The sequence below is a fragment of the Symphalangus syndactylus genome, chromosome 3 (assembly GCF_028878055.3).
Source record: "Symphalangus syndactylus isolate Jambi chromosome 3, NHGRI_mSymSyn1-v2.1_pri, whole genome shotgun sequence".
Classification (NCBI taxonomy): domain Eukaryota; kingdom Metazoa; phylum Chordata; class Mammalia; order Primates; family Hylobatidae; genus Symphalangus; species Symphalangus syndactylus.
Window position 1 is genome coordinate 131,678,665 of NC_072425.2, and position 24,558 is coordinate 131,703,222.

Sequence of the window (24,558 nt, forward strand, 5' to 3'; positions counted from 1 at the left end):
AGACAGTCTCACTCTGTCACCAAGACTGGAGTGCAGTGGCATGATCTCAGCTCATTGCAACCTCTGCCTCCCGGGTTCAAGTGATTCTCCTGACTCAGCCTCCTACGTAGCTGGGATCACCAGCGTGCAGCACCACACCCGGCTATAAACCATTTTTAAGCGTACAATTCCGTGATATTAAGTAATTTACAATGTTGTGAAACCCTCATCATGATCCATCTCTGGCACATTTTTAACATTCCAAAAAAAACTTGGTACCTATTAAACAATAACTCCCCATTCGCTTCTGTCCTTGGCCCATGGCAACCACCATTGTATTTTCTGTCCTTCTGAATTTGACTATTTTAGGTAGCTCATATAAGTGGGAACATGCAGCATTTGTCCTTTTCTGTCTGGCTTATTTCACTTAGCATATATCTTTAATGTTCATCCATATTGTAGCATTTGTCAGAATTTTCCTTCATTTTTAAGACTGAATAATATTCCGTTGTACATATGTACTATATTTTGTTTATCCATTCATTTGTTGATCGACATTTGGTTGTTTCCCCTTTTGGCTACTGTAAATAGTGCTACTAGGAAGAGAAAACCAAATTTAAAGGCATGTCTCCAGTGCTGAGCACGATGATTGAATAGCAAATGATCATCACCCATAATTTGAAGACATGTGCAGCACAGAAATGCATAGATTAAATGATTCAAGTTTAATGAAAATGTGATGTAAACAGGAAAACTTAGTGGGATCATAATAGCGGTCTTCTTGCTTAGGAAAATTATTTGGAACTTAGTAACCAGTAGTTCTCTTGATTCCAGTAAGAATCATGGATCACACTTCAAAACCCCCAGGCTCACTGAGAGAAAACAACTCAGTATTATGTTAACGTACAGACCCCAAAACCCTGATTCTTGGATATGCTAAAATATGATTTGGGATCCCCTCCAGAGGGCCTCAAATGACAAATTTTGTCTCTAAATCTTCCTCTCATTAGAAAGACATACACCCTTTCTACTAATATACTCTAGGTCTCAAGAGTGGGAATATTGTTATTAAGGATACTTCCCCTCTTAGGACTGTGTTTCTTAGTTAGAGGAAGTGAAGTTATAATGCTGTAACATCAGTACAAAGTTTGGGTCTTCGGGAGGTGGAGGTTGCAGTGAGCCAAGATTGCACCACCACACTCCAGCCTGGGTGACAGAGCGAGACTCCATCTCAAAAAAAAAAAGAAAGAAAGAAAAGAAAAGTCTAGGTCATAAGTCTAGGTCATACACCTTAGCACTAGACTTCTCTAAATACGGAACTCACGTTAGAAATTTCTTCCTTGTATCAAGCTACTTATTGGTTCTAATTCCTCCTTTAGGAAACTTTGAAAGTAAATTTATTCTTCCAACCATTGCAATGTTAATTGCTTAAATGAGTTATCATTTTCCCACCAAGACCACCTCAAATTCCTTCAACCTAGTTCTGATATTATATAGTTTCTAGTTTTCTTACCTTCTCTTCACATGCACTGAAGTTTGTCTATATCACTCTACAACTCACTCTACAATGTGCCTTCTCCCTCATCTCTCACCTCAACAAATTGAATGTTTTAATTTAAATATGATCCATTAGCCCCTATAAAAGAGGGTCTATTATTTCTCTTGTTCTAGAATTGCACTGTACAACACAATAGCCATTAGTTGCATAGGGCTATTTAAATTTAAATTAAACTAAGTAAAAAATTATTTCCTCAGTTGCACTATTCACATTTCAAGTGTTCAATAACCACATGGAGCTAGTGGTACTGTACAGATAGCACAACGTGTGCTTGCATTCTTCTCTAGAAAGTATTTTTAAATGTTTTGTCATTGTAATTCGTTGTATTTTTAAAAGCAAATTCTATAATGCGTTATCATTTTTCGTGGTGAGTAAAAAACAAAAAAAAATCACCAAATGTTGGTAAGTGTCAAGTCTCTGACTTTAAAGCCATTTACTTCTTGTTTATTTTTTAAAGAAATTCTGGTATCTAAATATTTCATAATGTTTTGGCTTAAAGTGATAGCTTCAGGTTATTGCAGATAATGACTATATTGCTAATATACAAGACTTGAGCAAGCCATTTGAAATCATAGAAATGTTCTCTATTGCTATTATCAAACCTCTTTCAAAAACCCATTTATGGACAATGGAATGAAACAAAACTAGAAATCAATATCAGAGGCTGGGCGCGGTGGCTCGCGCCTGTAATTCCAGCACTTTGGGAGCCAAGGCAGGCAGATCATGAGGTCAGGAGTTTGAGACCAGCTTGGCCAACATGGTGAAACCCTGTCTCTACTAATAATACAAAATAGCTGGGCATGGTGGCACATGCCTGTAGTCCCAGCTACTCGGGAGGTTGAGGCAGGAGAATTGCTTGAACCCGGGAGGCGGAGGTTGCAGTGAGCCGAGATCACGCCACTTCACTCCAGCCTGGGTGACAGAGCAAGACTCCATCTCAAAAAAAGAAAACGAAAGAAAAAAAAGAAATCAATAGCAGAAAGAAAATAGGAAAATCCATAAATATTTAGAAATTAAACATTGCACTATTAAACAGCCTATGGGTCAAAGAAGAACACAGGAGGGGATTTAGGAAATATCTGGAGACGAGTGAAAACAAAAATACAACACATTAAAACTTATGGGATGCAGTAAAAGTGGCACTAACAGGGAAGTTCATAGCAATAAATGCTTACATGAAAAAAGAAAAATGTTTGCAAATCAACAGCCTAACTCTGCCCTTCAAGGAACTAGAAAAAGAAGAACAAACCAAGCCCAAAGTCAGCAGAAGGAAGGGAATAATAAAGATTAGAACAGAGATAAAGGAAATAAAGTAAAGCATAAACCACAGACAAGATCAACAAAACTAAGAGTTGGTTTTTCAAAAAGATCAAAAATTTAACAAATTCATAGCTAGACTAAGAAAAATAGAGAAGACTCAAATAGTTAAAATTATAAATGGGCAATGAGACATTAAAATGGATGTCACAGAAATAAAAAAGATTTCGAGAGACTACTATGAAAAATTGTACACTAACAAATTGTATAACCTAGAAGAAATTGATAAATTCATAGCAACTTACAACCTACGAAGACTGAATCATAAAGAAATAAGAAATTTGAACGGACCTATAACTGAGAGGACATTGAAACAGTAATCAAAAACCTTTCAGTAATAACAACAACAATAAAAAGCCTAGGCCCAGATGGCTTCAGTGGAGAATTCTACTAAACATTTAAAGAAGAATTAACACCAATCCTCAAACTCTCCCAAAGAATAAGAGGAAGGAATTCCCCAAACTCATTCTATGAGACAAGTATTACCCTGACACCAAGACAAAGACAAGAAAAGAAAACTATAGACCAATATCCCTGATAAGCATAGATGCAAAAATCCTAAAAAGAACGAATACTAGCAAAGCAAATTCAATAGCACATTAAAAGCATCATACACCATGACCAAATGGCAATTATACCTGGAATACATGGATGGCTCAACATATGAAAATCAGTAAATATAATGTGCCACATTAACAAAATAAGGAACAAAAACTACATGATCATCTCAATTGATGCAGAAAAAGCATTTGACAAAATTTCACATCCTTTCATGATAAAAACATTCAATAAACTATGAATAGAGGGAAACTATCTCAACATAATAAAAGCCATATATGAAAAGCCCACAGTTAATACCATAAGCAACTAGGAACAACTGTTTTTCCTCTATGATCGGGAACAAAGCAAAGATGCCCATCCTTACCACTACTATTCAACATAATACTGAAATTTCCAGCCAGAGCAATTAAGACGAAACAAAACAAAAAAGAAATAAAAGACATACAATTGGAAAAGCAGAAGTAAATTCTCTCAGTTCACAGATGACATGATCTTATATTTAGAAAATCTTAATGATTCTGCACAGAACCTGTTAGAACTAGGAAATGGATTCAGCAAAGTTTCAGCACACAAAATCAACACTCAAAAATCAGTTGCATTTCTATACCAATGACCAATTCAAAAAGGAAATTAGGAAAACAATCCCATTTCTTATAGCACCTAAAAGGATAAAATAGCTAGCAATATACTTAATCAAGGGGATGAAAGACCAAAAAGTATAAAACATTGCTAAAAGAAATAGAATACAAATAAATGGAAAGATATACCATGCTTGTGGATTGAAAGACCTAATATTTTTTAAATGTCATACTATCCAAAGCTATCTACAGCTTCAGTGCAATCTCTGTCAAAACCCAATGGCATTTTTTGTAGAATTAGAAAATCATAAAATTCATGTGGAATCTCAAGGGATGTTGAGTAGCCTAAATAATATTGAAAGAGAAGAACAAAGTTGTAGGCCTCACACTCCTTGATTTTAAAACATACTTCAAAGCAACAATCGTTAAGATGGTGTGGTACTGATATAAAGATAGCTATGTAGACCAACGGAAGAGAACAAAAAGCCCAGAAATAAACCCTGGCATATCTGGCTACATGATTTTCAGGAAGTGTGCCAAAACTACACAGTAGGGAAAAAAAGAACAGTCTCTTTAACAAATGGTATTGGGAAAACTGAATATTCACATGCAAAAGAATGAAGCTGGACTCCTACTTTATAGCATATACAAAAATTAACTCAAAATGGATTAAAGACCTAAATGTATCACTTCTCGGCCTTTTGGCTAAGATCAAATGAAGTCCTAAATGTGAGATCCAAAACTATTAAACTTCTAGAAGAAAATAGAAGGGAAAAGATTTAGGACAGTAATTTCTTGGCTATGACACCAAATGCAAGGCAACAAAATAAAAAAGAAACAAATGGGAGTACATCAAACTTAAAAACTTCTGCATAGCCATAGAAAACAATCAACAGAATGAAAAGGCAACCTAGAGTATGGGAAGAAATAATTGCAAATATTATATCTGATAAGGTGTTAATATCCAGAATATGTAAAAAAACAAACAGATTTAAAAATGGGCAAAGAAGTTGAATAGATATTTCTTCACAAAAGATATACAAGTGGCCAATAAACACATAAAAAGATGCTCAATATCACTAATCATTAGGGAACTGCAAATCAAAATCACAATGAGGTATCACCTCACATCCATCAGGATGGCCACTATCAAAAGAACACAAAACAACAAGTGTTTGTGAGGATGTGAAGAAGTTGGAACCTTTGTGCACTGTTAGTGGGAATGTAAAATAGTGCAACCATACATACTGGAAAACAGTATGGAGGTTCCTCACAAATTAAAAGTAGAATTGTCATACAATCCAACAATCCCACTGTGGATAGATATTCACAAAGCAAATTGAATTATTTCCACATAATTCAAGGAGATACTTGCACACCCATGTTCATCACAAGATTATTTCCAACAGCCAAGAGGTGAAGCAACTCAAATGTCCATCAACAGGTGAATAGATAACGAAAACGTGGCATATACATACAGTGAAAAACCATGCAACCTTAGTAAAGGAAGGAAATCATGTCACATGCACACATAGATGAACCTTGAGGATATTATGCTAAGTGGAAAAAGCCAGTGACAAAAGGATAAATAATATAGGATTCCACTCCTATGATGTATTCATAGCAGTCAAAATCATAGAAACAGAAAGTAGAAAGGCGGTTATCAAGGGCTGGTAGGAGAGGGAGTTAGTGTTTAGTGGTACAGAGTTTTAGTGTTGCCAGGTAAAAATATTCTAGAGATCTGTTGCAACCATGTGAATATACTTAACACTACTGTACTGTACACTGAAAAAATGGTTAAGAGGATAAATTTAATGTTGTTTTGTTACCACAATAGTAATTTTTAAAAACCCTCATGTATGTTCTTTCCCTTTCATGGCAAATGAACTTAAATGCGGAAATCAAGAGTACGTCATTTCTTTGTCCAACTTGCTGAAATGAAATACAATTGTCCCTCTATGTATGTGGGGAATTGGTTGCAGGACACCTATGTAGATGAAAATTCACTCATGCTCAAGCCCCCAACCTGAGTATATGAAAAGTTGGCCCTCTGTATAAATGGGTTTAACATCCTGCAAATACTTATTTCAATATTTTGATCCACATTTGGTTGAAAAAAAGTCAGATATAGGTGGACCAGTGCAGTTCAAACCCCTGTTGTTCAAGGGTCGACTGTTGTCTCTGTTGTTCAGTATCCATTAATGACTTGAATTCTCTGTTTTCTTCGATACTCAATCAACGTTAGGAGGCATATGACTAAAAACAGTTCTCTGTTAATAAAGGAGCAGGTGACTTGGCATTCAGGTACAAGTCTTGCTGCACACATAGCTGCTGCTCTCATAGGAGTAATCCCAATGTTCTTTTCCAGTCTACACCATGGATCGCAAAATAATTTATATAAAAATTCTTCCTGTACAGCATGAGTTTTCAATGACAACCAGATGCAAAAAGCCATCAAGTGCTTCAGGCTCTTATACATGCTGCACAGATGCCAGGAACGTATTCTTGCTCCGCATATAAATCATTTCCCTCTACTATAAAGCAAAATGTGTTCTAGTACATACTTTTTCATTCACATTATGTGCTATTGACAGTATGTTTGTATAACAGTATCATTTGATATAGGAATTTTGCTGACTTACTTCTGATTTAGCATCAACTATATGTATCATTAGCTTATGGTTGGCTTTATAAGCTTCTTGCCAGTGCTTTGTGTTGTATATTTTTTCACTATCAGGAGTACAATGACAAATGATACCTTGGTAATTCTAGTCTTTTTTCTTTTTTACTTTATTGACAAAACTCATCAAGTTGGTACTGGAAACCAATATCTTGTTCTTGTTCGTTCTTGCTCTGGAGAAAAGTAGATTGCCTTAGCAGAGAGGTGAGTGTGCTTTGCTTGACAATTATATAAAAGTCTTTGATGGCTTTAGTCCTCTATAGGCTAGGACATTTATACAGGTGATAAAAATCTACCTCAAAGTAGCCTAAGGAGGAGTGGGAAGCACTGAATTAACTCATAACTGAGAAGGCAGAAAAAGTGCAAAATAATTGAGGGATGTTGTATCCAGATGTTTAAAGGACATGGCCAGGCCTCTGTTATCTCCCATGCCACCTCTCAGCCCTGCAGTTTTCTGTTGGCTTCATTTTCAGGCAGGTTCTTTACATGTGGCAGCTGAAAAGTTGTATGATCCTTGTGATTTGTGACCCCACAGTAATAGAACACTTTCCTCGCACCTGTATATAGATAAAAATAATAGGGAAGCCTGGACGTAGTGACTCACGCCTATAATCCCAGCACTTTGGGAGGCCGAGGCAGGCGGATCATGAGGTCAGGAGTTTGAGACCAGTCTGGCCAATATGGTGAAACCCCATGCCTACTAAAAATACAAAAATTAGCCAAGTGTGGTGGCATGCACCTGTAATCCCAGCTACTCGGGAGGCTGAGGCAGAATAATTGCTTAACCCGGGAGGCAGAGGTTGCAGTGAGCCGAGATCGTGCCACTGCACTCCAGCCTGGGTGACAGAGAGAGACTCTGTGTCAATCAATCAATCAATCAATCAATCAATAGGGAAGACTCTGGTTGTCCCAGTTTGGATCACAATTCCATGCTGAAATCAATAACACTGGTTGAGGATACATTATTTTGATTATCAAGCCTGTACAATATGCCCACTCCTGTGGACAGATTTTATTGCTAGAAGTGAAGGAAAGAATATACACATAAAATATTTTTCTTCTATTGCAGACACTACTTAAAGTTTCATCAAAAATAATACCCAAGAGGCAAATAGACTAATGATCCAATAAAATTCAATTTTCAGAGATTCACGCTTATATTTCTTTTTAGCACATTTTGTTCTATGTAATTGTGCAAAATCAACACATTCACAGATAATTTGAAAAGAAGCTCTTCTCTTTATGTTTAAAAAGTTATTTTGAGTTGAAGTATTTCTGTTACTAATGTTTTCAACCTCTTTTACGCTCAATAATTCACTCTTAAGCCTTTGATTTATTTATTTTATGGTGAAGATATAAAATTACATAATAAAAACCAATAAATTGTAAACAAAAACCCATAGTAATGTAAAATAAATACATGTTTGTGAAGACCAAAGTGCTCCAGGTTAACTGAATATTAGTCAAGATTAACTGATCAGATAAACTTTATGATTCACGCATCATTTTTAAGAAAGCAATTTTTATGAAAAATATAGAGAAACTGTGGAAAAATCATAATTAAACTACAATTTAAATTTATGAAGTATAAATAAACAAAATGTTTAAATACTTTTCTTTGAGAACTACCAGAATACCTTCTGAGCCCTTCATAGATGCCTCAGACCATACTCTGAGAACTGGCTCTTTTGCCTCTCAGAGCATTTTCAGAATCAGCTTTTCCACATGCCTGTGTACCACAACCACCTAAGTAGCTTTTTAAAAACATGCATTTCCACATCCAGCTTCTAACCGATCAAACCAGATTTTCTTGGGTGATGCCCAGGAATCTGTATGTTTTAGTCTTTTAATGTAATTATAATGCATCTATGTTGGCACCTGGCAATACGACCAATTTAGGAACCACAACCTAAAGTATCCTTTTCCAGTCTATTTCCCCACTGTCAAACAGCTTACACATGCCCATTCATCCTGTCCATGTACCCCCTCGGTTTTCATTTAAACCTATCACCTGGCTGGGTTTTTACCGAGGGGTGCTGTTGGAAGAACAGGGAAGCAGCTACAAAGATAGGCAACTCATAATCCTTATGGAAGTTTCATCAGCAGCCTGACTACCTGGCAGCTTGTTTCTCCCTTCACCTACTCTGGATCCAAAGAAACTAGGTCTTTCTGCCTCTTCTACATTTCATGAAAAAAGGGATTCTGGTGCTCAATGGAGATCACTCCATTTCCTGCACATTAATTACCCCAGGAAGAGGGGAGGAGGGATGAGGCATGAAATAAAAATGCTCGGGAATATAGGTGGGTATGTTTCCTGTATCCTCTTTTACTCATCTCTGTCTTAATTATCTGGATCTTAGAGATATTTATATGTCCTTCTTGCATGGTGGAACCTGGGCAGAGAAATTATTCTGTGCCAGTTTTCAAATATTTGGTCAGGGTATATGGAGAGGGCAAGATGAAGACTGTATGGTGGTACAGCAGAGAAAGCTCAGTTATACCCCTAATGTCTTGAGCAATCTAGCTGTGACCTCAATGTTGCACATTCCACTAAGCCAAATAAAAGCTCTGTGATTAGGAGACCTGCTTTCCTCAGAAGGCAGTTTGGTATCAGTCCATTGCCACTTGATTATGTTTCTTAAGGGGCAGGCAGGTGCTGTTTTAATGTTCCATACTGTAAGCAGTTTATCAATTTTTTTCCAATGACAAAGAACACTGTCTCTGAGAACAATTGTAATGAGTAGTTTCTGTCTTTCTATATATTTGGTGCTAGTTTATAGCAGGGGTCAGCAAACTAACAGCTGTCAGCCAAATCCAGCCTGCAGCCTGTGGGCTAAGAATAATTTTTTAAAAATCTTTTTAAAGATTTGTAAAAATAAAACAAAGATTAAAATGTGGCCTGTAATGCCTAAATTATTTACTATCTGACCCTTTACAGGAAAATTTGCTGATCCCTGAGTTAGAGGCCTTTTAGACTGACGTACCTGGTTACTACCTGGCTGACCCTCTTAATTTAACTCTTCTTGGCTCCACCATGAAGACCAGCTAAGAGTCATTTCTGACCTAGTTCTAATATCTGCCTTCCAGTTTACCAGATCCCAGTGGTGTGCAGATAAACAGTGGTGTGCAGAACCAGCTCTCTGGACATAAAAGTCCTGATTTGTAGCATCTGCCAATTTCTGTTGTGTAAATACTCCCTTCCATGGCTGATTTTAAGCTACCAAAATGATGTCCCTGAACATGGAATTGGGAATAGATGCATACAGTCAGATCTTGCTAGATGATACAAGTCATCTCCAGCACACCATAGCCTGATCCCAAATGTTTCGAAGTATCTGACATGGTGGAAAGAACATCATCTGCAACTGGTTAAATATTCCTAAATTCAAACCCAATCTTCACCACTTAATGAACTGCATAATCTTCGTTAAGTCATTTAACTTCCGTGAGTGTGCTTTTACATTTGCAAACCTAAGATAATGCCACATACCTTTCAGGTAGAAGAGTTTGAGAATAGTAAGAGCAGGTACTGCTGAATACACTACACAGTTCCTGGTACACACCTTCCCACTTCCCTGCACTGAGAGGAGGTATCTCACTCCCTCCTTCCTCATCTTCTTGACAGCTCTCTGTGTAAGCCACAACTGGATGTGAGCCCAGTAAATCTTCCTTCTAGGTCTGTTGGGGGAGAGTGAGGGTTATCAGAAGCGTTTGGGCCCTAGGAAAAGTTTGAGGTTTGAGAGAGTTGGCTGGGGCCTGCTACTAACCAGGACAAACTTGGAAGAATAAATTAGATAGCATGTCCTGAGGATGTCTATCGAGGGAGAATGTCCATTTGATTCCATTTTAAGGGCTGAGTTCTGCTGTTATTTTTCTCTGTGTCTACAATGCCAGGCTCAATTGTGTAGTCTATAGAGCAACTCAATATATAATTGCTGAATGAATGAATGAATGCATAATAAATATCAGCAATAAATTAATGCAATCATGATCATCCCAGTGATTAGGAAACTGAGCTCTGAACAGCCTGGATTCAAATCCCAACTTGGTTCCATACTATCAGATCTGTATCTTTGGACAAGTTATTTAACTTCTCTGTATTTTGGTTGCATCACTTGTAAAATGAATACTATTAGCAACTATCTCATAGAGTGGAGTTAAAGTACTTAGTAAAATAAGCCTGGCACATTGCAGGTACCCAGTAATATAAGCTGTTATTATCATTACCATCAAAGGCAACATTAACAACAAACACTCATTGATATCCACTGTACATCATGTTCTTAGTTTAATCTATTAATCCAATCATCATTTCAAGGAGAGAAAACATGCAACAATATGAGTACCACTCTAATGTGTCACAATGCCTAATTTTAATAAACCAAATTCATTGCAACTAAATATTTACATTCTTTTGATCTCTCATGCTCATCAAACTAAAGGCGCAAAGGCTACAATAATTGTGGGATAAAAGCTGAGATTCTCTTACACTTGAGGGGTCTGAAAAGAAACTCCAGGGGGCTCCCAGTGGTCAAATATGGGACAATTTGAGCACCGAAAAGGAAAGAATGACTGTAAGTGTTTAAAAACACATTGAATTATACTTGATGTGTGTATGTTTGAGGCAGAGAGAGGGGGGAGACCTTATTTATCATCATTGGAGGTAGCTATTATAGACATACTGCTATGGTCTGAATGTTGGTGTCTCCCTAAAATTCATATGGTGAAACTGAACCCCCAAAGTAATGGTATTAATAAGTGGGGCTCGCTCTACTCTCCTTGCAAAGAGTTAATCATTTCTGTTTTAGTCCATCACAAACTTAAGTTTGTACTCCTACTTAATGATTATACTAACATTAGAAGAAATCCACTGAGTCATGGTTGGGAAGGATGAGGAATTTAGATCACTTCCAGCTTCTCTCCTCCACTGTAAGATCTGTTCCTTGTATTATTGGTTACAGTTCTTCTGTTATTTTTTATTAGTTTCAATTATATCCTTAAACCTCTATTTCATGTTAGATGTCCTGTAGTCAGTATATCTTTACTGCCAACATGTGAGATAAACAATAATGCCCCTCCACTACTTCCTTCTTCCTTTTACCTCCCTCCTAATCCAAACCTTGGAAATGACAGAAATAATATGTTTAAAGAACAAATTAATAGACATTCTAGGAAACAAGAGAAAGTAACAACACCAGATGAGAAATATAAGCAATCTGAAAGTCAGAAAACAGTGTTTGTCCTGGGGGATATGAGGAGGCAGCAGCCTAATGTGGCAGAGGACTGGGTGCTGCAGGTTCAGGAGGGCAAGGGAGCTGCTTGGTTGTGCCTTGGCTTCTCTTCACATTGTCCTTGGTGGACGTTTGCCCGGTCTGTTGTCATTGTGCGCACCTGATATGAATCAGAGGTGACCATTAGAGCCATTGAATGCATATGGGCAGAGAAAGTTTATAACAGTCACAGACTTTGCTTCTCCAGGCCTAATGGACAATCTGCAGAAGCAGCTGTTGCCAGCCTCGTGCGCTCACCTGGACCAGGCACTCAGCCTGCTTCTAGAGGCTGTGGTGATGAGGGTCAGGCCACAGGGTGAGTGTCGTGCAGCTCCTCTGAAGCGGTTTCCTGGTCATGTTCAGAGGCTGGGAGCCTTGAGAGGTGAGTGGGCCCTGAGCGGGTATGGTACTTTGGCTAGTGTACAGGGCCCCTGAAGACCCTGTCCTGATTCTCCTCCATCAGTCTTTCTTAGGCCTACTGCCTCCTAACACTTGCTTGGTTCCCATTATCATGCTGTTATGCTTCTTTCAAACCCAGCTCAAGTGCCTGGACATTTATCCTTCAGTCTGCAGCTGAACATGGACAGTGTTTGCTGCACTGGCTGGGGCACAGTTGGGGTTGTCTCTGACCTCTGCAATGATCAAGTCTTGGTTCTTTTCTTACCTATCAGCAGCATTTAATGATTTAATACTATCTCCCCCTTGAAACTGTTTCACTTGTTTCTAGGGAGGCTGCTTCTGTAGTGTTCTGTTTTTAAGAACCCCTTCAGGAAAATAAAGTCAGAGCAGTGCAAGTAGAATGAATGGTTTCTTATGAATATATTCACCAGTTGGCATGGAGGGCCCTGAGCTGTTGGATCTGAGCAGCACACTGCATATTAACAGAGGGGCAACTCAGCTAGGGGAAGACCCATTACAGGGGAGAGAGTCTCACCTGAGTCCAGCCCGAGCCTTCTGAATCCCTTGATGTATCTGAAGGCCTGCTTCTCTATAAAGCAAGTGTTTCCTCTGAAGTTAACAACAAACATTTTGCTGTTTCTGCTCTTCATATGGGTCGGGGTAGCACAGGCCACATGTTCAGGTTCATACCTTAGAAAGCTTCTGGGTCAAAAGCTGCAGTGTCCAATTCAGTAGCCACTTGCCTTGTGTGGCTGCTAAACACTTCAAATGTAGCTGGTGCAAATGCAGATGCACTCTAAGTGTAAAGTGATCACCAGATTTCAAAGCAAAAACCACCAGAATATAAAATATCTCAATAATCTTTATGTTGATGTTGTGTTGAAATGATTATAGGTTGAATGTATTAAGTTAAATAAAATATGTTATCAAAATTAATTTAACTCATTTCCTTATACTTTTAAAATAGATTTACTGGGAAATTTCAAATTACTTGTCTGGGTTACATTTCTATTTTTAATGCATTCAGGTCCAGGCACAGTTGAGGTCATGATTTTGTACTGAGGCCACTCTCAGAGATGGTTTAGGCAGATCTGATAAAGGGCTTCTTATTCTCTAGAGAGCAGTTACCCCTTTTTTCCCTTGGGTGATGAGCAGAAGCGACACCTTGACCCAGATGAACTTGATGAGATAGATCCCATTGTTAAGTTGGTTACCCTTACTCAATCAGCTGCCTGCAGTCCTAGCCTATAGGAAATCCCCTGCTCCTGCCCCCACATACACCTTTTCCTTTCCCCCAGGAGTTCTCTCACCTTCAGCAGGATGTTGAGATGACCCCTCTAAGGAACATCCTGGAGGTTGCGGGTTGTGAGTGTACTGAGGTCTGATTGATGGCGATTAGTGTTCATGTGGGATCGTCTGGTTTGGCTTATTCAGGTTTTCTTTCTTCTGTTTCTTTTTTTTTTAATATTCAAATCAGCCTCTGCTGCTCTGTGTGCCTCAGGGAGCAATACATGATCCTTCAGAGCAGGACCATAATGGAATGACAAGGAGCATACTTTAGTGATGGAGCAAATCACAAAACCTGTCTCTGCCTGATCATCCATGTTGGTGAGTTTGTAACTATATGGATACCACCTGCTGCTGTTTCTTGTCAGGACTATGCCCCATTTCTGGATCCTCTCTGTTGGAGAAAGGGAGCCTGAACACACCTGCATTGAAATTAAAGGAGTCAGAGCAGGTGAGGTGAATAAAGGCATGTGGAGGATTAGCTGAGGAGAGTTCGGAGAGAATGGAAAATACAGAAGAAAGAGACGGTGATGATTTTAATAGCTTTGGGGAATTGACTCTGGGTCAGGCACTGTGCCCAGTGTTTTAGTATTGATATTATTTTATTTACTTCTTATACTAATCCCTGAGGCAGGTAGTAAAATTATCCCATTTTATAGATGAAGAAACTGGAACAGAGAGAGGATAAATAATCTGTCAAAATCATAACAATGGCCAGTGGCAGGAGGAGGATTTGAGCATGGGTCTCAGTCTGGAGCATGTGTCTTTAGTTACTGTATTCTACTGCCCATAGATAGAAATAGAACAGGGGAATGTAAGTGGGAAGGAGAAAGGCACATCAAAAGGAAAAGCAAATAGAAAAAGAGTAAAACAAGGGTGCAGTAGAAATGGGAGTTGTGATGTTTGACTTGAAAGAGATGAGTTTAAAAAGAGGGGGAAGTAAAAAGGAAATTGGAAAGAAAATGGAGTCTCAACCTTTTCTTCATACATCTAGAAGACTCTTATTCTCACAGTTACCAGAAAATTCCTATTTGATATGGTTTGACTCTGTGTCCCCAACCAAATCTCATCTTGAATTGTAATCCCCACATATCGAGGGAGGGACCTGATGGGAGGTGATTGGATCATGGGAGCAGTTTCCCCCATGCTGTTCTCATGATAGTGAGGGAGTTCTCATGAGATCTAATGGTTTTATAAGCATCTGGCATTTCCCCTGCTCACTGTCTCTTGGCTGCTGCCATGTAATACATGCCTGCTTCCCCTTCCACCATGACGGTAAGTATCCTGAGGTCTTCCCAGCCATGTGGAACTGTGAGTCAATTAAACCACTTTAAAAAAAAATAAATTACCCAGTCTCAGGGATGTTATTTATAGCAACGTGAAAATGAACTAATACACTATTTAAATTTAACTTCCTCATAGAGTTTAGGGAGCTCTGTTTTTGGTACATGTGTACATGGTGACAAAATGTGGGCAGAGACAAAACGTACCTTTGATGTTAACTCCAAGCCAAGACCCTAAGATATCCTGGTTTTCTTGCTAAGGATTCCTCACAGACCCCTGAAAGAATGCACAGACTCAGAGATGCCACTAAAGAGGTCAGCAGTGCTGCGTATGAGCATTGCTATCCTGTACACTGTTTTTGGCTTGGAATGGCATTTTCACCAAGTTTAGATAGAATAACAAAACCAAGGCAGTACCTCCTATAAACATACATGTGTACAGTTTAACAAACAAAGGATTGTTATTTGTTGTGAGATTATTTCTAAGTTGGGGTATTGAAGTGCCACTTCTTATAAATGATAGAAGCACATGCTAGCTTTTAAAATGTCATTTAGCAACAAAAAAAATGAAAGCTCTTTCTCAAAAACAAAATGTTGAGAAAAAAGGAACTTGCAGGATTTAAATGGTATGAAACTATGCATATAAAGTTTGAAAACCTTCAAAACATTACCATATTGTGCTGCTTACATACATATGTGGTAAAATTTTGATTTCATTCATAATAATGATTAACATCAAAATTCATGGTAGTGGATGCCTCTGGTAGGGAGGAGGAGAGGAACTGGATTGGAGATGGTAACCAGGGAGCTTATTTTTATTTGTAAAATTGTATTTCTTAAACTGAGCAGTCAGCACATGGAAATTCAATTCATCTTTTCACAAACTATACTGAAAGTTTGCAATACACTGAAAAATTTACAAGGAAGGAGTGAAGGAAGTTAGAAGAGAAGGGGAAAGTAAAGAAGGAGAGAGGAAGGAAAGGATGAAGAGAAGGGAGGAATGATCACATTTTATTAATCCAAGGTGTGGAAAGTAGAGTTAGAAGCAATGTCAAAAACACCAAGATCCATTTTGGGCAGGAAGAGGGAGAAAAACTGAAGGTTAAGTCATATGGCAAAATTTGCTGAGGAATTCAGAAGGAAAGACCCTCGAGATGAGATTTATATTTGTGTACAGCTGCAAATTCCCTGAGCATGCTCTAGCTGTATCCCCAAATCTAAGTTACCTTCATACGGAGATAGATTTACCTTGGCCTGCCTGGACAGGTGGATTTTCAAATGAAACCACTCTTTTGACTAGTGCAGTGCATGAGAAAACACTTCTTAGCTTTACAAAGTGTCTGGTGGGGGTGGGTGTCACAAAAATGATCCTGGCAACTAGTACAAGCACTGATTCTGAAAATGATGTATGTTTTTCCTTCAAACACAAAAACCGTAATGTGAATTCTGTGATAGGTAAGCATGCAAGAAGGAAGGACATATGGAATCACAAGCAATGTGGTAGCCTTGGTGCTCTTCACTAATCTTTTGTGTGCACAGAACTGAACCTTCTCCTATTTTGCTTCAAGTTCTTCTCAGCTGTCATCTCTGTGAACCTCAGAATTTATCAATAATGCCTTCTAGAGAAGAGGAAAATCATAAACTAAGAAACTTTCTATTTCCTTTTAGAAAATAAAATGTCAAACCGGTTGGAGAGAATAGCAGCAACAATCATGCCCTATCAGTTGAGACCATTATGGTCTCCATTAGACAGATGAGGAAACTGAAGGCCAAAGAGGACAAGTAAATTTCTCAGGGTCACCTGAAGGGTGAGCCAGTAATCTAAGACTTAATTCCAGGTCTGTACAATTCTTCCACTGGATCCTAACTGCCACCTGCTGCCATCAGAGTGACTCACGTTCCAGTGAGGTTCTCATCCCTCACCCCTGAGTGGACTGCAAAATGGAAATTTCTTTCCTTGTACTCCACAAGAATGAATAAAGCCATGGGGCTACAACATATTGATGTTGAAACCATGATATTCACTTCTGTCCTATAATGAGCAATGTAATAGCCAGTAACCAGTGTGTCCACATCTGCTTTTTAAAGTAACATTGTCAGCCTTTATATATTGTTTTTGCCATCTATTTTTCCCACCACTAGACCAGTCCTTTGCAGAGTTTTTAAGCCTCAATGGCAATAGGCTATGCTAAGTGAAGATACTCTTTGCCCTTATTGCCATATTTTAAGTCACTCCAAAGTCTTCTACTAGCTCAAGCAGAAACTTAATCCTCCTCCATTGCACACTCCCACTACCACCAAAAGGTCCTGTTGGTAATCATCCCCAAATGGATGCCTCAAGTATGCCTCTGAACCAGTCTGTTGACCTCACTGTGTCTACCTCTTCCACCCCTCTCTGCTTTGGTTGACAAGCAATTCTTGCAAAGCTACTTGAGGGAGTATTGCTGTGGCTTCCATGGCTTTTTTTTTTAAACCCTCCACGTAATATTGCCTTCAGAAATGGTTATTGTTTTATGATAACAAACCTAATGATCCTTAGGGTGCCATAATAGTGCTAGGCTTTAGGTAGAGTCTGGGAATTTTTTGAGACTCTGTACTGTGTTTTTTCACTTGAACCCAGGAGCAGCAGCGTTTGTGTCCATGGTTCATAAAAATACATTGCCCACACTAACAACAGCTGAAGTCTAGCTCAGCCAGCCAAACTTCCTTACTGCATCTCATTAAATCATGCGGTTATAGAACTTTAAGTTAAAAAGGACAGTGAAGATATTCTATATTAACCTTGTATATGGTACTGAGTTTCCATTTATAGCAGTTTTTTCCTAACATTAGCACATATCAGAATCACAAGAAAGGCTTGTTAACAAGTATGTCGTAAGTTTGTTTATATAGTTGCTGCCTTGACATCCATTTTTAGACCTGATATAAGTTGGAAGCAGTCATATTCCATTGCCTTTGACCTAGTTAAAGCTTCCTTTCCCTATGTGGTTGTTTATTATATAGCCTCCTTCTTCCTCAACTCACTGACCCCAAGCCCAACACACTCAATAGCTGCTGACCATGATAAAATCTATGGTCAACACCAGAGTCATATAAATAAGTTTCCCCATTTGCTGAATGTTTTTCTTTAACTAGATGATCCATAGCCCCTTCAGGAAAGCATAAATGATAATGTCTATGGGTCTTAATAATGGCATAGCCCCACAGGTTCTCCCTCACCCTTTCTCTCTCACTCCCCACCCTCTGGTTGAGATCCTTGATATCTATAGCCTTCTTGTCAGTCTCTCATCAGCACCCCTAATCTCTCTGGGACCTCTGAATAATAAAGTTTACTTGATTGAGCTCAAACTGCAAACCCTGTTTCATGGGAAGGAGCTCAAATCTCAGTTCAGTTCTCTTCAGTTTCATGCATTTTTGTTTCACATCCTCATTGTGTCTCCCCTGACGCAGACAACTGAACCTAACTTTATTCTCCAATTAGGTTCTCCTAGAGAGTGGCTATCTTGGCTTATGGTCCCTCTGGACAGAGAGATCTCAAGACCAATGTACCCTAGAACTTAAAGTATAATATTATATATATTATATACATATTAATAATATATATAATATATTATATACATATTAATAATATATAATATATTATAAATATATGTAATATATATTATATATTATATTATATATAATATATATTATATATAATAAATATTGTATCTAATAAATATATAAATATTTATTATATATAATAAGTATTATATATAATAAATATATATTAATATTATATATATTATATTAATATATAATATACATATATTGATATATTTTATATATACTTAAAGTATAATATTATATATAAAATATATAATATTATACTTAAAGTATAATATTATATAATATATAATATACTTAAAGTATAATATTATATATATAACATATATATAATATATATATAAAACCATAACAGTAAGAATCACAATAAAGTGTTTCTTACAGTGTGAATGCACTGACAAAAATTCTTTTAACTTATCAGAAAATGCTTTATTTTACCTCATTCTTGAAATTTATTTTGTTGGATATAGAATTCTGTGTTGATAGTTGTTTTCCTTAAGCACTTCATAGATATTGTTATTCTGTTTTCTGGCCTCCATTATTCCAAAAAGAAGTCAGCTGCCATTTAAATCATGCTCCCCTTTGATGTTATATGCCAGTCTTTCCTGGCTGCTTTCAAGATGTTCTCTTTATCTTTAGTTTTCAGTAGTTTGACTATAATGTGCTTAGGAAATTTTCTTCAAATTTATCGTGCTTGGGGTTATATGAAATTCTTGAACTTATAAATTTATGTCTCTCCTTTCTGTGTTGCCCAGGCTGGTCTCAAACTCCTGGTCTCATGTAATCTTCCCACCTCAGCCTCCAAAAGCATTGGGATTATAGGAATGAGCCACTGCACCCAGCCTAATATCCTTACTAAGTGCTCAGTCTGTCACATCTTTATTGTTGTATCTCAAATATACTTACTTAGTTTTTGTATAGTGGACAGGCTGAGAATTTCAAAATCTTTAATTTTGGTTCCTTTTTGCTTGCTTAAATTTCATATTCAATTAATTTATTTCCCCTTGTATTTTTCTATAAGGTATCAGGAGGAACAAAGCCACTCTTTCAACACTTTGCTTAGGAATCTGTTTAGCTAAATAATTGGTTTCATTGCTCAGAGGTTCTACCTCTCATAAAACACTAGAACTCAAACACAGTTTATCCAAGTTCTTTGCCACTTTATAACAAGGATTTCCTTTTCTCTAGTTTCCAATAACATGTTCCTCAATTCCATCTGAGACATAATCAGAATGACCTTTACCATCCATATTTCTACCAATATTCTGGTCATCGTATTGTCTAAGAAGACAGAAGCTTTCTCTACAGCTTTCCTCTTTCTTTCTGAGATCTCACCAGAATTGCCTTCAAATGGCCATTCATGTTAATCTAGGCTTTTTCTAGCATATACAAAAAAAACTCTTTCAGCTTCCACTCACTACTCAGTTCCAAAGCCACTTCCACATTTTTGGGTGTTTGTTACAGCAACACCTTCACTTATTGGTACCAATTTTTGTCTTAATTTGGACTGCTGTAACAAAACACTATATACTGTGTGGCTTATAAACAACAGAAATTTATCTGTCACTGCTTCGGTGGCTAGAAGTCTGAGATCAGGGTGTCAGCATGGTCAGGTTTTGGTGAAGCCCTCTTCTGCATTACAGATTGCTAACCTCTCATATTTTCATGAGAAAGAAAAAGCAGAACTCTCTGGGGTTCATTTTTATAAAAAGAGCATTAATTCCATTCATGAGGGCTCTGCCCTCATGACTTGATCATGTCTCAAAAGCCTCACTTCCTAATATCACCACATTGGGGATTAGGATTTCAAGATATGAAGATGGGGGCAACACAAATATTCAGTCTACAATAATAACCTTTGAAGTTACTTTTATTTTATATTTTTAATGAAAACAATATAGGAACATAGATTAATGGTATGTTAATCTGACACAACTTGTAATACACATCGTATAATACAAATTGGCAATCCCCTACATCCTTCCTCTCCTTACTCAAGTTTTGCTTTAGATATACTTATTAGCTGTTTTGATATTTCTATTTCAGAAATTATTTACTGGCTTACTATTTAGGAAGATAAGTAATTATTTCTCTTACCCTATCCCCCACCCATGTGTACACACATACACACACACACACACACACACACACATCTTCCCGCTTCTCTTCCATTTGGAAGATCACAATTTTGGTCAATTATAGGGCTTTACATTAGCAAATTACCACAAATTAATGGCTCAGTTAACACAAATTTATTATTTTGTAGTTTTAGGTCAAAAGTAAAAATTAGTCCATAGGGATAAAGTCAAGGTGTTAGCAAGGCTGGTTCCTTCTGGAGACTGTACGGGAGAATCTGTTCCCTTTGCCTTCTAAAAGTCTTCTGTATCCCTTGGCTGTGGCCCCGTCCTGCATGTTCAAAATCAGTAATGTAACGTCCTCAAATCTCTCTTTGGTTATTTGGCTTCTGTTTTAATTGCACATCTCTCACTATATGCCTTCTGTCTCTCTCTCTTAGAAGAGCCCTTGAAATTACATTAGCCTCAACTGGATAATCAAGAATAGTTTCTCATTTCAAGATTCTTAGTTATATCTGTAAATCCCCTTTGCTACAAAGGGTAGCATATTTACAGATTCTGGGGATTAGGGCATAGACATCTTTGGAGGAAGAGGAGCATCATTCTGCCTTCCACACTAGGATCATATAAATGTTTCTCACAGATGAATCACATGGTATACTATGATTTATTTTTCATTCCTAATAACATTTTTGTTGGTGTTAATAATTAACTTTTGTTGTTGGCTTAATTTTTTATATACTTGCACAAATTCTTCTAAGCATGAAACTCTTCTTAATGTGACAAAACACATCAGTTAAACTGTTAGTCCATTTTCTTTCTGGAGATTTCCTTCCTAAAACCCTATGTCTTCCTGTTTCTATTTGGAGCAATTGTTCTTTAAACCAGAGGCCAATGGATATTCTGTAAAGGACATATTAAATACTTTAGGATTTATGGGACATACAATCTCTGTCTCAACTACTCAACTCTGCCTTTGTATATAAAAACAGACATGGACAATATGTAAATAAATAGGCTGGTTATATTCCAATAAAACTTTACTTACAAAAGCCAGTAAATTGAGAAAGACAGTTGGAAAGAGACACATGTAGATCAATGAGATACAATAAAGAACCTAGAAATAGGTTTACACAAATATGCCCAACTAATTTATTTTTAAATTTTTTGTAATTTTTAAATATTTTCAATTTTTATTTTAGATTCAGGGGGTACATGTACAGATTTGTTACATGGGTATACTGAGTGATGCTCAGGTTTGGAGTATGATTTATCCCATCACCCAGAGTGAGCATAGTACCCAATAGTTTTTCAACCCTTACTCCCTCCGTTCCTCCCTATTCTAGTAGTCCCCACTATTGTTGCCTTTTTTATGTCCATGAGTATCCAAGGTTTAGCTCCCACTTATAAGTGAGAACATGTGGTATTTGGTTTTCTGTTCCTGTGTTCAGTTGCTTAGTGTAATAGCCTCCAGCTGCATTCATGTTGCTACAAAGGACATGATTTCATTCTTTTTTTATGGTTGCATAGTATTCCATAGTGTATATGTACCACATTTTCTTTGTCCAATCTATCACTGATGGGTTGATTCCATGTCTTTGCTATTGTGAATAGTACTGTGATGAACATACAAGTGCATGTGTCTTTTTGGTAGAATAATTTATTTTCTTTCAGATATATACCTAGTAATGGCATTGCTGGGTCAAATGGTAGTTCTGTTTTAAGTTGTTTGAGAAATCTCCAAATTGCTTCCCACAGTGGCTAAACTAATTTACAATCCCACCAAAAGTGTATAAGCATTCTTTTTTCTCCACAGCCTTGCCAGCATCGTTCGCTTTTTGACTTTTTAATAATAGTCACTCTGACTGGTGTGAGGTAATATCTCACTGTGGTTTTGATTTGCATTTCTTTGATTATTAGTGATGTTGAGCATTTTTTCATGTTTGTTGGCCACGTGTATGTCTTCTTTACAGAAGTGCATGTTCATGTTTTTTGCCGACTTTTAATGAGGTTATATATATATTTGCTTGTTAAATTGTTTAAGTTTCCTGCAGATTCTTGATATTGGGCCTTTGCTAGATTATAGTGCAAAATATTTTCTACCATTCTGTAGGTTATCTGTATACTCTGTTGACAGTTTCTTTTGCTGTGCAGAAGCTATTTAGTTTAATTACATCCCACTTGTTGATTTTTATTTTTGTTATAATTGCTTTTGAGACAGTCAAAAATTCTTTCCCAAGGCCAATATCCAGAATGGTGCTTCTTACACCATTTCTTCTAGGATTCTTACAGTTTGGAGTCTTACATTTAAATCCTTAATCCATGTTGATTTGATTCTTGTATATGGTGAAAGGTGTGGGTCAAGCTTCATTCTTCTGCATATGGCTAGCCAGTTATCCCAGCACCATTTATTAAATAGGGAGTCTTTTTCCTGTTCCTTTTTTTGTTGACTTTGTCAAAGATCAGATGACTGTAGGAGTATGCCTTTATTTCCGGGTTCTCTATTTTATTCTATTGGCCTATGTGTTCATTTTTGTACCAGTACCATGTTGTTTTGGTTACTGTGCCTTATATGATAGTTGGAAGTTGGGTAATGTGATGCTCTGGCTGTGTTCTTTTTCTTTAGAATTGCTTTGGCTACTTCAGCTCTTTCTTGGTTACATGCAAAATTTAGAATAGTATTTTTCTAATTCTGTGAAAAATGATGTTGGTACTTTGATAAGAATAGCATTGAATCTGTAGATTGCTTTGGGCAGTATGGCCATTTTAACAATATTGATTCTTCCAATCCATGAGCGTGGACTGTTTTTGTATTTGTTTGTGTCATCTATGATTTCTTTCATTAGTGTTTTGCAGTTCTTCTTGTAGAGGTCTTTCACTTCCTTTGTTAGATGTATTCCTAGGTATTTCATTTTTTTGTGGCTATTATAAATAGAATTGCATTCTTTGTTTGGCTCTCAGCTTGAATGTTATTGGTGTATAGAAATGTTACTGATTTTTTTTTTTTTTTTTTTTTTGAGACAGGGTCTCGCTCTGTCGCCCAGGCTGGAGCGCAGTGGCGCAATCTTGGCTCGCTGCAAGCTCCGCCTCCCGGGTTCACGCCATTCTCCTGCCTCAGCCTCCTGAGTAGCTGGGACTACAGGCGCCAGCCACCACGCCTCGCTAATTTTTTGTATTTTTAGTAGAGACGGGGTTTCACCGTGGTCTCGATCTCCTGACCTCGTGATCCACCTGCCTCGGCCTCCCAAAGTGCTGGGATTACAGGCGTGAGCTACCGCGCCCAGCCCCAGAAATGTTACTGATTCTTGTACATTGATTTTGTATCCTGAAACTTTACTGAAGTCGTTTATTAGTTCCAAGAGCCTTCTGGCAGAGTCTCTAGGGATTTCTACATATAGAATTATGTCATCAGCAAAGAGAGGTTGACTTCCTATTTTCCTATTTGGATAATTTTATATATTTCTCTTGCCTGGTTGCTCTGGCTAGGACTTCCAGTATCATGTTGATAGGAGTGGTAAGATTGGGCATCCTTGTCTTGTTCCAGTTCTTAAGAAGAATGCTTCCCTCAGCTTTTGCCTATTTAGTATGTTGTTGGCTGTGGGTTTGTCATAGATGGCTCTTATTACTTTGAGGTATGTTTCTTCAATTCCTAGTTTGATGAGTGCTTTTATCATGAAGCCATGTTGGATTTTATCAAAAGCTTTTTCTGCATCTATTGAGATGAACATAAGGTTTTTGTTTTAAATTCTGTCCAACATACCTATCAGAATATTTAAAAATTAAAAAATAGAAATAATACAATAGAAATAATACCAAATGCTGGTGAGGATGTAAAGAAACTGGGTTACTTATATATTGCTAATGGAAATATAAAAAGGTACCCTCCGGAAAACAGTTTGGCAGTTTCTTAGAAGACAAAACATGCAGTTAACCATATGAACCAGCAACTGTATGCTTGGGCAATT